The 8,850-nt window shown below is 37.8% G+C and overlaps 1 protein-coding gene across 1 annotated transcript in view; it reads left to right on the top strand.

Moving 5' to 3' along the window:
* Cers6 (ceramide synthase 6) overlaps positions 1 to 8,850 on the top strand; it is a 262,651-nt gene that overhangs the window by 229,974 nt on the left and 23,827 nt on the right. The window lies entirely within an intron of this gene.

Below are 8,850 nucleotides of genomic sequence, written 5' to 3'. Positions count from 1 at the left end.
AAAACTTTATCCTAGGTGTAGATTAAGGTGATGGGATAGATTGATTTAACATGAGCATTTCATAAACCTATTCCTCCTTCAACTAGGAGAAGTAAAACTATTCCAACATCCAACTCTATAGTATGCCCTCCCTTTACCTTCTATTTTTTTTTTGACACTTTTGTTTGGAATCATCATTTCTTTGGAAGTACCTTCTAGATTCCTCCTGACTATATTTGTGTTTCCCTACATTAGAATGTTTTTAGTTGGTAGGGTGTTGTGTGTATCTGTGTCTTTTTGTGTGTCTATGTCTGTGTGTGTGTGTGTGTGTCTGTGTCTGTGTATGAGCCAGTCCTGTGACTTGAACTCAGGGCCTGGGCAGTGTCCTGAGCTTTTGTGCTGAAGGCTGGCACTTTAACACTTGAGCCACAACTCCACTTCTGGATTTTTATTCGTTAGTTGGAGATAAGAGTCTTATGGACTTTCCTATTCAGTCTGGGGGCTGGCTCTGAACTGTGACCATCGGATCTCCACCTCCTGAATATCTAGGGTTACAAGCAAGAGCCACCAACACATGTAATATAATTTTCTGACAACCGTAAGTTCACTATTTGCAGCAGTCAAGGTAGTTCAGTGGTTAGCTGGAACATTTGAACCAGGAGGTTCAAACCCTGCCTTTACTGTTTAATTAACATTTTTGTGCTGAGGTTTCAAGTCTCATTGTGTTGGGACATTAATAAAGTTTAATATATCTACAGAGCTAAGAAAAATGTCAGGTTCACAGTCATGGCTTTTAAAAGTCAAAGCCAAAGCCTTTGCTTTTCTTTAAGTGACATGATTTATGTAATGTGAAACGAAAGACTTCTCAGGAATGAGTAAGAAAAAGACCAGCTACTCAATAGAAGTATTTGACATGGTTTTCACTAGAGTTCAGGAAAAGATAGATGACAAAGCCAGATGTCGTAATGCTTATCTGTAATCCCTGGAACTCAGAAGGTGGTGGCAGGAAAAATCATGAGTTTGAGTTCAACCAGGTCAAAGTTAGACTCTATCGCAAAAACCAAATACAAAGAAAAAGAACTAAGGACATGGATTAGGCAGTAGAATATTTACCTAGCACTCATAAGGCCCTGGATTCAATCCCCAATACTGCAGTTTAAAAGCCTATATGAAAGTCTATAAAAAGATATTTAACTTCATCATAAACACAAAAATGAAAATTATAGAATTGCAAGCACATGCAAGTCAATCTGCTGGAAGCTAGGACTGAGATCCAGAATAGCAGAAGTCTCACTTTAATCCTAGTGTCCTACCCATGGCTATCAACTACTTAAGAGATCTAAAGTGTGACTTAAACCCCACCTTTTCCACCTTCGTTTGGAAATTCTGATTTATTTGGTATTTTTGAAGAACAAGTGTGGCTTTTCCAGGTTCCCTAGTGATTCTACCAACCATGGTACAGAATTTGTCTTTGAGTGTCATGACTCTAGTCCAGCCTGTGCTGCTGTCGTAGTACCAAAGACACGGGTGTGGGGAATGGCAGTGGTGTTATACTAATATACCATGCTAATGTGTAGTGGTGGTTCTGTATAAATGCAGTGAAAAGCAAGGCACAGTGCTGGTGCCTTCTTTCCTTTCTTTTCCTTTCCTTTCCTCTCCTCTCCTTTCCTTTCCTTTCCTTTCCTTTTTTTCAGTGTGCAAGCTCTAGAAAAGGACAGAAAGGGAGTTGGCTTTGTAATGAGTTATCTCTGTCTGGGTTGTAAGAGATGACTTCTCTCTGTATAGTTGCTCAGTTTTAACCTTTCCAAAAGAGCATGGGTTGCTTTTGTAACTGAAAGTTTTTAATTTACAAAGACTTAAGGATTTCCCTCTCACACTGATAATGAACCATATATAGGATTAGAGATTTTCTCATGTATATTAGCATATTCATTTTACATCCACTTTATTGAAATGTAATTTACATGTCATAATATTCACCCTTTCAAAATACACAATTTAGTGGTTTGTAGTATCTCATGGGGTTGTATGATCACTGCAATCAACTTTGGAGTGTGTGCGTGCGTGCGTGCGTGTGTGTGTGTGTGTGTGTGTGTGTACTGGGGCTTGAACTCAGGGCCTGGGCACTATTTCTGGGCTCTTGCTCAAGTCTGGATCTTTACTCTTGAGCCACAGCATCCCTTCTTGGTTTTGTTTTTTTGGGGTTTTTTGGTTTTAATTGGAGATAAGAGGTTCATTGGCTTTCCTGCCCAGGTTGGCTTTGAACCACAATCCCCAATATCAGCTTCCTGAGATATAATGCTAGGATTATAAGCATGAGCCACTGCCACCTGGTAATTTGGAAATATTTTTATCACCCCCCAAAGTTAAGTTCATTAAGCAGTTTCACCCACCTACCAGTTCCTGTAATGATTTATCTACTTGTAACAATCTACTTTCTATCTCTGTGGACTTGCCTGTTCTGGACAGTTCAAATGAATGATTTCAAATAATATGCAATATGAGATATTTTGTGACTTCATCTTTTCAGCTATTCTAATAATTTCAAGGTTTATGCAAGTAGTGATATGTAACAATACTTCATTCCTTCCTATTGCTGACAATATTCTATCATGTAGATAGACCACATTTTGTCTGTTCTCTAAGCAATCAACAACTTTTGGGTTATTTCCACTGTATGACCATTATGAGTAATGCTGATATTAACATTTGAGTACACTCTGTGTGCAAACACATGGTTTCAGTTCTCTTGGGCATACTAGGAATAGAATTTCTAAATTACTTGGCAAGTCTATGTTTAACTTGTTAAAAACCTACCAAAATGTCTTCCAAATTTCCAACAGCCTTCCATATTCTTACCAAAACTTTATGGTGGTTCTATGTTCTCCACATAATTCAGTACTTGCTACTGTCTGCCTTTTGGATTATACTAATCCTTCTGGACATAAAGTGATATGTTATTATGGTATTGATTTGCATTCAAATCTTTTATCATTTTTCGCTTTGTGGGGTTATTCAGATAGCCCCTTACCACTTCTTGATGAGCTGTTGGTTTTATTGTGATTATACTGTAACTCAAGTGAACCAAGTTCTTTGTCATAGTCTTCTTTCCTTTTGCTTTTACTGTCTTTGAGCTACTACCACCTTTGGAATCACTATACTTTATCTAGATTGAGTTATCTGCCGCATCTGGGAATTCTCTGTCCTAACAAACTGGGAAGTAGAGACACATTTTTATGTTCTTAGCTTCCTCTGTCCTGGCTCAGATGCTGTCCAAAGAAATAATGATCATTTCTCTCTAGGGGATATCTGAGGCACACCTCCTCCCTCCATGCACAGGTCAACAGACTTGATCCCTTCGCATTCTTTCTTTGTGTGGCATCACTGTCCCTTGTGCCTAGCTTTGCTTTTTCCAGGATATGACTCATTCAAGACAGTGAAACCTCTGCAGCCTTGGCCCTGCTACACTGCCAGTCTTGGAAGGAGGGAAGCCAGAGTGTCAACTGCTCCTCTGGACCATCTTCCCTTTCCACACAGTCTAATAACAGGAGTCCACCCTTAGCCTCCTGTTATTCTCAGCTTGTGCAAAATTGAGAGATGAGAAAAATCAGATTCTAATCAAATAATGCAGTGGCTACATGAATTATTCCAATGGAAAGAGACCCAACACCACTAAAAACAGTGCCCTCTAATTCCACACAGCAATCATGATGAAAGAATTCTGCCTCCACCCATACAATAACCCCCAAATCTCCACTGTTTGATCCTAGTTCTGACTCTAATCATTTTAGTTAACCGCATTCCAGCAAATATTTAATAAGAAGACAAATTTTTTAGACACTGTCCAAAAAGAAAAGCACTCATTACCTGATGTATCTAACTGTAAGCCCTTAAATATATAAAAAGAAAAACTCTTTTGCCCTACCTACCTATTATCTTGGTCAAGATATATCATAAATTCCATCCATCTGCTTTTCTCTGGCTTTCATGTTTGTCTTCTCTGATTCTGAATTTTATTGTATAAAACCTGTAGAAGTTATAGCAGCTCTTCAAAATTCATGTTTAATAATAATACACTCTATTTTGAGTAAATATTTTTAAGATATCCTATGACCACACTGAAGTAATCTTGATAATAATACCATGTGTCTCATTAGTTACATGAGGGGAAATTCTCCATGGAACCACCATCTTCACAGTTCCTACTAAAATAAAACTCTAGATTTTTATCTTCATACCAGAAACCTCCTAGAAGCCAAGATAATTTGTCTCTGTTTCTTATTCTTGGTAGTGACATTTCTCTACAATAATTGAATGGGTATTTTTGCTGATATATGAGTAAATTTATAGATAGGATAACTACAAAAGGAGTGTCAATGACTCACTAGTTTTATCAACCAATTGTCTTTTTCTAACACATTGTTATATAGTTTGAGTCTCCCTTTAATGAAGGGAATCTGGGGGTTCAGATAGTTGCAGGATTAATGAATGTACCAGTAGACTTTCATATCTATATTTCTTGCAAATACATGCATATTCATTCTATGTAGTGGTATATATAATGAGGACCAACTTTTAGCTAACTATTATATTTTGAAGATTTAAAGTTACAATTAGCACTTCTAAGTCTGATAATACATATAACACACTTCTATATGTGTAAAAGTATATATCATACTACTATTAGTGAAAAGTAACGACTGATGCTCTACATAAACATGTTATTTTTTTCTTTCAAATTTTTATTATCAAACTGATGTACAGAGAGGTTACAGTTTCGTACGTTAGGCATTGGATACATTTCTTGTACTGTTTGTTACCTCGTCCCTCATTCCCCCCTCCCCCTCCCCCTTTCCCTTTCCCCCTATGAGTTGTTCAGTTCATTTACACCAGTCTTGCAAGTATTGCTTTTGTAGTTGTTTATATTTTTTTACCCTATATACCACTGTTTATCAGTATATGTGGTTTCCAATATACTCAGATAAGATACAGAGATGATACAAGAAGATCATCAATAATGGAAGCTACAGTTACACATAGCACATTGAAAGTAGTTACAACAGTGATATAACAATCGTTTCCATAACAATAAACATGTTATTTTAATCTTGCCATCATTCAGAAAAAAAACTTTTGCTTAATTATTTCTTCTTGCATTTAAACTTCTAGTAAATTTCAACATGTTAGTTTCCCTCAACTGAAACATCTATTTTAGCCTTTCCTTTATAGTTAGCCAGATTGATCCTTTTGACAGTAAGCCTTTCCATTATTGAAAGTGATTGTCATTTTCATTGATCCAAATCTCTTTCTTATCCTCCCCATGTGTGTAATCGCTGAGGTTTCTAACAATTTCTCACATTTAATGAAATTGTGGCTTGAATTTCACAAAGGGCAGAATGGTGATTGGCCTTATTATAACCTCCATCACAGTGCCTTGTTCACAGTGGTGACTGAGTAAAACTTGGTTGAGTGGGTGGAGTACTCTTATTTAATGCTGCATGCTCACATTTTCTTAGTTGACCTCACTAAGTGATACCAGAAAGATTAGAGATTGAGTGAAATACTGTTCACTGAAATATTTTGTAATTTACTTCATAAATATTAAGCATTTTCAAATTGTGTTGTTACTAAAAAGGTGGGAGTTTATATTATGGACAACTGATATGCTCAAAGAGACTGAGACCATATTCAGACCACATTCCATTTGATAGTGGCCATAAAAGAATGGCCATCAAATCGTGTTATGTGCATTATAGATCACATTAAATGGAACCCTTTTGTGCAATTAATATACATAATTTAAAAATGAGATAAAAGTAAAACAAGGAAAAAGCATGAGTAAATTGAAACAGTTCCAGATGTTTAAAAATTCTGGGCAATAAAAAAATCTAAAGATTTTTAGATTCTTGTTCATTGAAATACAATGCAGTGAAATGTTTCTAATGAAATGGAATTGTCCATTAACTCTAATTTACTGCCCAGCAGTGTATACTAATCAAATTAGGGAACATGTGGCATTTCTTCCCCAAGTAAAAAATGCTTTAAGTCACTTCTTTTCCAGCCTAGTCTTTGCCTGCCATGTTAATTTTCTCTATAATCGTGACTGGAGATCAAGAATTTCACTAAGGCAGTAGAAGATTGTGAACCATCAAGTAGTAAGATATTTGTTAACCATTTTGATTGATAATAAAAATGTGGTAATATTTCTAGGTATCCGTAAGCTAGACTATTTCCATTAATTAAGATGTTAACTCATCAAATGTTTTTGTTGTTTTTGCCCTTTGTCTCTCAATTTTGATATTTCCTTTCCCTTCCCCAGTTCTAATACCCATATAAATAGTATCCAGGGTATTCAGATGAGATATAGTGGTAGCGGGGGTACAACCACAGGAAGGAAATACAAGAGAAACAAAACTAAACAAAACAAACAGACAAGAAAAAAAATACAAAAGGTACGGTTTCACATGGCTTGTTGATAATAATTACATCAGTGGTATAACTCTTGTTTCCATAACATGGAGTTCATTTACTTGGCATCATCTTATGTGATCATATGGATGTAGCTATTGGGGTATTTTGTCTTTTTTTTTTTTTTTTTCGGCCAGTCCTGTGGCTTGGACTCAGGGCCTGAGCACTGTCCCTGGCTTCTTTTTGCTCAAGGCTAGCACTCTGCCACTTGAGCCACAGCGCCCCTTCTGGCCATTTTCTGTATATGTGGTGCTAGGGAATTGAACCCAGGGCCTCATGCATACGAGGCAAGCACTCTTGCCACTAGGCCATATCCCCAGCCCCGCTATTGGGGTATTTTGATCTACCATGACTAGCCTAATCATTTACTAGCTATTCCCTATGCGGGACACGATAGGGTTGATGTTTTCTTTGGTCACTTCACTTAATATGTTTGTTTTTGTTGGTCATAGTTTTCTGGTAGTTAATTGGAGATAAGAGCCCCAACTGGCTTCAAACTTCAATCATCAGGTCTCAGCCTCCTCAGTAGCTAGGATTATAGGCGTGAGCCACCAGTGCCAGGCAGAACTTGAGTATTTTATTTGCCACATAAATGAGACCCTTCTTGGTCTTGCAATTTCAGCGGCAACATTCCTACTGAATTTGCATGAAATCCCAATTGTTTCACTAAAAGTATATTGTGCTGGTACTACTAGTTGCTGCAGAGTTTGCTGCTACAAATAGGTCCAGAGTTCTATACTGTCATTTAAAACTAGAGTCAGCACTTGCTTCCCTGGGCTATATCTTGAGGAACTTGAGAAGCAGTCAAGAAAGCAGATTTCTAGATGACCTGAGAACAGATTCTGATTGAGAAGACAGCTTTCTTCTGCAAATTAGCACTCTACCCCTGTTCTGGTGACCATGACAGCTGGCTACTCCCAACTGCTTCTACCTCTGAGAATTTCTGGGCAATAATACACCCTCTTACTGGAGAGAGGGAGGAAATTTTGACATTAAGATGTCAACTACTAGAGATGCCATTTAAGCAAATGAGTGTCATATAGAGAAACAGTAGATAAAGGCATTTTTCCTAGGGTATAAACAGCTCAAAATCCAGCTCAGGAAAAAGACAGTACATTTGCAGTGAGGCTTTCCATCTATAATAAATGCCTCCAATGAGCATGAAAAACCAGAAAGGATAGGAGAGGACGATAAGGGCAAGGGCTGGAATGGGGTGACAGGGATCTCTTCCGAGATTCTGGATTCAAGCAGACATATGTATAGAAGTAACCTTTCCTTGTGCCTGGTATCATTTATCTTCAGGAAGAATACTCAGGCCTTCTCTTTGCACCAATGAAAAAAATCACTTTCAGAGTACTTTATATATCTAAAGCAACATTCAGAAAAAGACAAAATCAAATATTACAGAGGAAATCACTTGAGTACTGGTGATTATGAAATTGTGTGTGTATGTGCACATGCATGTGTATGTGCTCACATGGCAGAGGTTCTTTTTTATCTTTAAAACAGGAGAAATTGAATAAATTTCAGATGCCTCCTAGTTCTGAAATTTCTGGATTTCATAACTTGACAACTACAGGAGAGTAGGTGTCCTTCTAGAAAGAACTTTCATATGTTCATGTATGCCACCAGTACTAGGACCGCCAGTACTAGGACTTGAACTCAGGGCCTGGCTGCCTTCTCTTTGTTTTTTCACTTAAGGCTAGTACCATACCACTTGAGTCACAGCTCCACTTCTGGTGTGTGTGTGTGTGTGTGTGTGTGTGTGTGTGTGTGTGTGTGTGTGTGTGTGTGTGTGTGTGTGTAATTGGAAGTAAGGATCTCATAGACTTGCATGGAGATCCTTAGAGTTCAACCCCCTGAGTAGCTTGGATTACAGCATGAGACACTGGTACCTAACTAGGAAGAACTTTTTATGAAGTGATCCCTGTAATGGATTCATAAGATAGTAGAAAGTGGTTGGCGTTCAAGACATAGGTGACTTGTTTTAAAAGCTGGTAGTATATAGAAGAAAACAAAGAAGATGATTGCCAGTCATTGTCTGGGTCTCGGCTCAAACACTGGGCAAAAGCAAAGGTAGCTGTTGCTGAAGGCTGCCAGCGGCCTGTCCTCTGCATGGCTCCGTGACAAGCTGTGTCCTGAAGGGGATCTGAGAGGCTTATGTCCGATAACTTATGCCACTATAAATAGGAGGCTAATACTGAATCATTCCAACAAACCAATCCATAAGGAACAAAAATCTCACACATCAAAGTGGCAGTGTTTGACCATCTATTGGGTAGATGAGATTGCACTTGGGTGGCACATATTGCTTTGCTTCCTTCACAACGCTACTTTTATCCTAACAAATAAAGATAATAAGAGAGAACTTGACATATTTGAAACACTCTGGTTTAAAGTTAC

The sequence above is a fragment of the Perognathus longimembris genome, chromosome 4 (assembly GCF_023159225.1).
Source record: "Perognathus longimembris pacificus isolate PPM17 chromosome 4, ASM2315922v1, whole genome shotgun sequence".
NCBI lineage: Eukaryota > Metazoa > Chordata > Mammalia > Rodentia > Heteromyidae > Perognathus > Perognathus longimembris.
The sequence above is the reverse complement of the archived record's forward strand: the minus strand, read 5'-3'. Positions and strand labels throughout refer to the sequence as shown.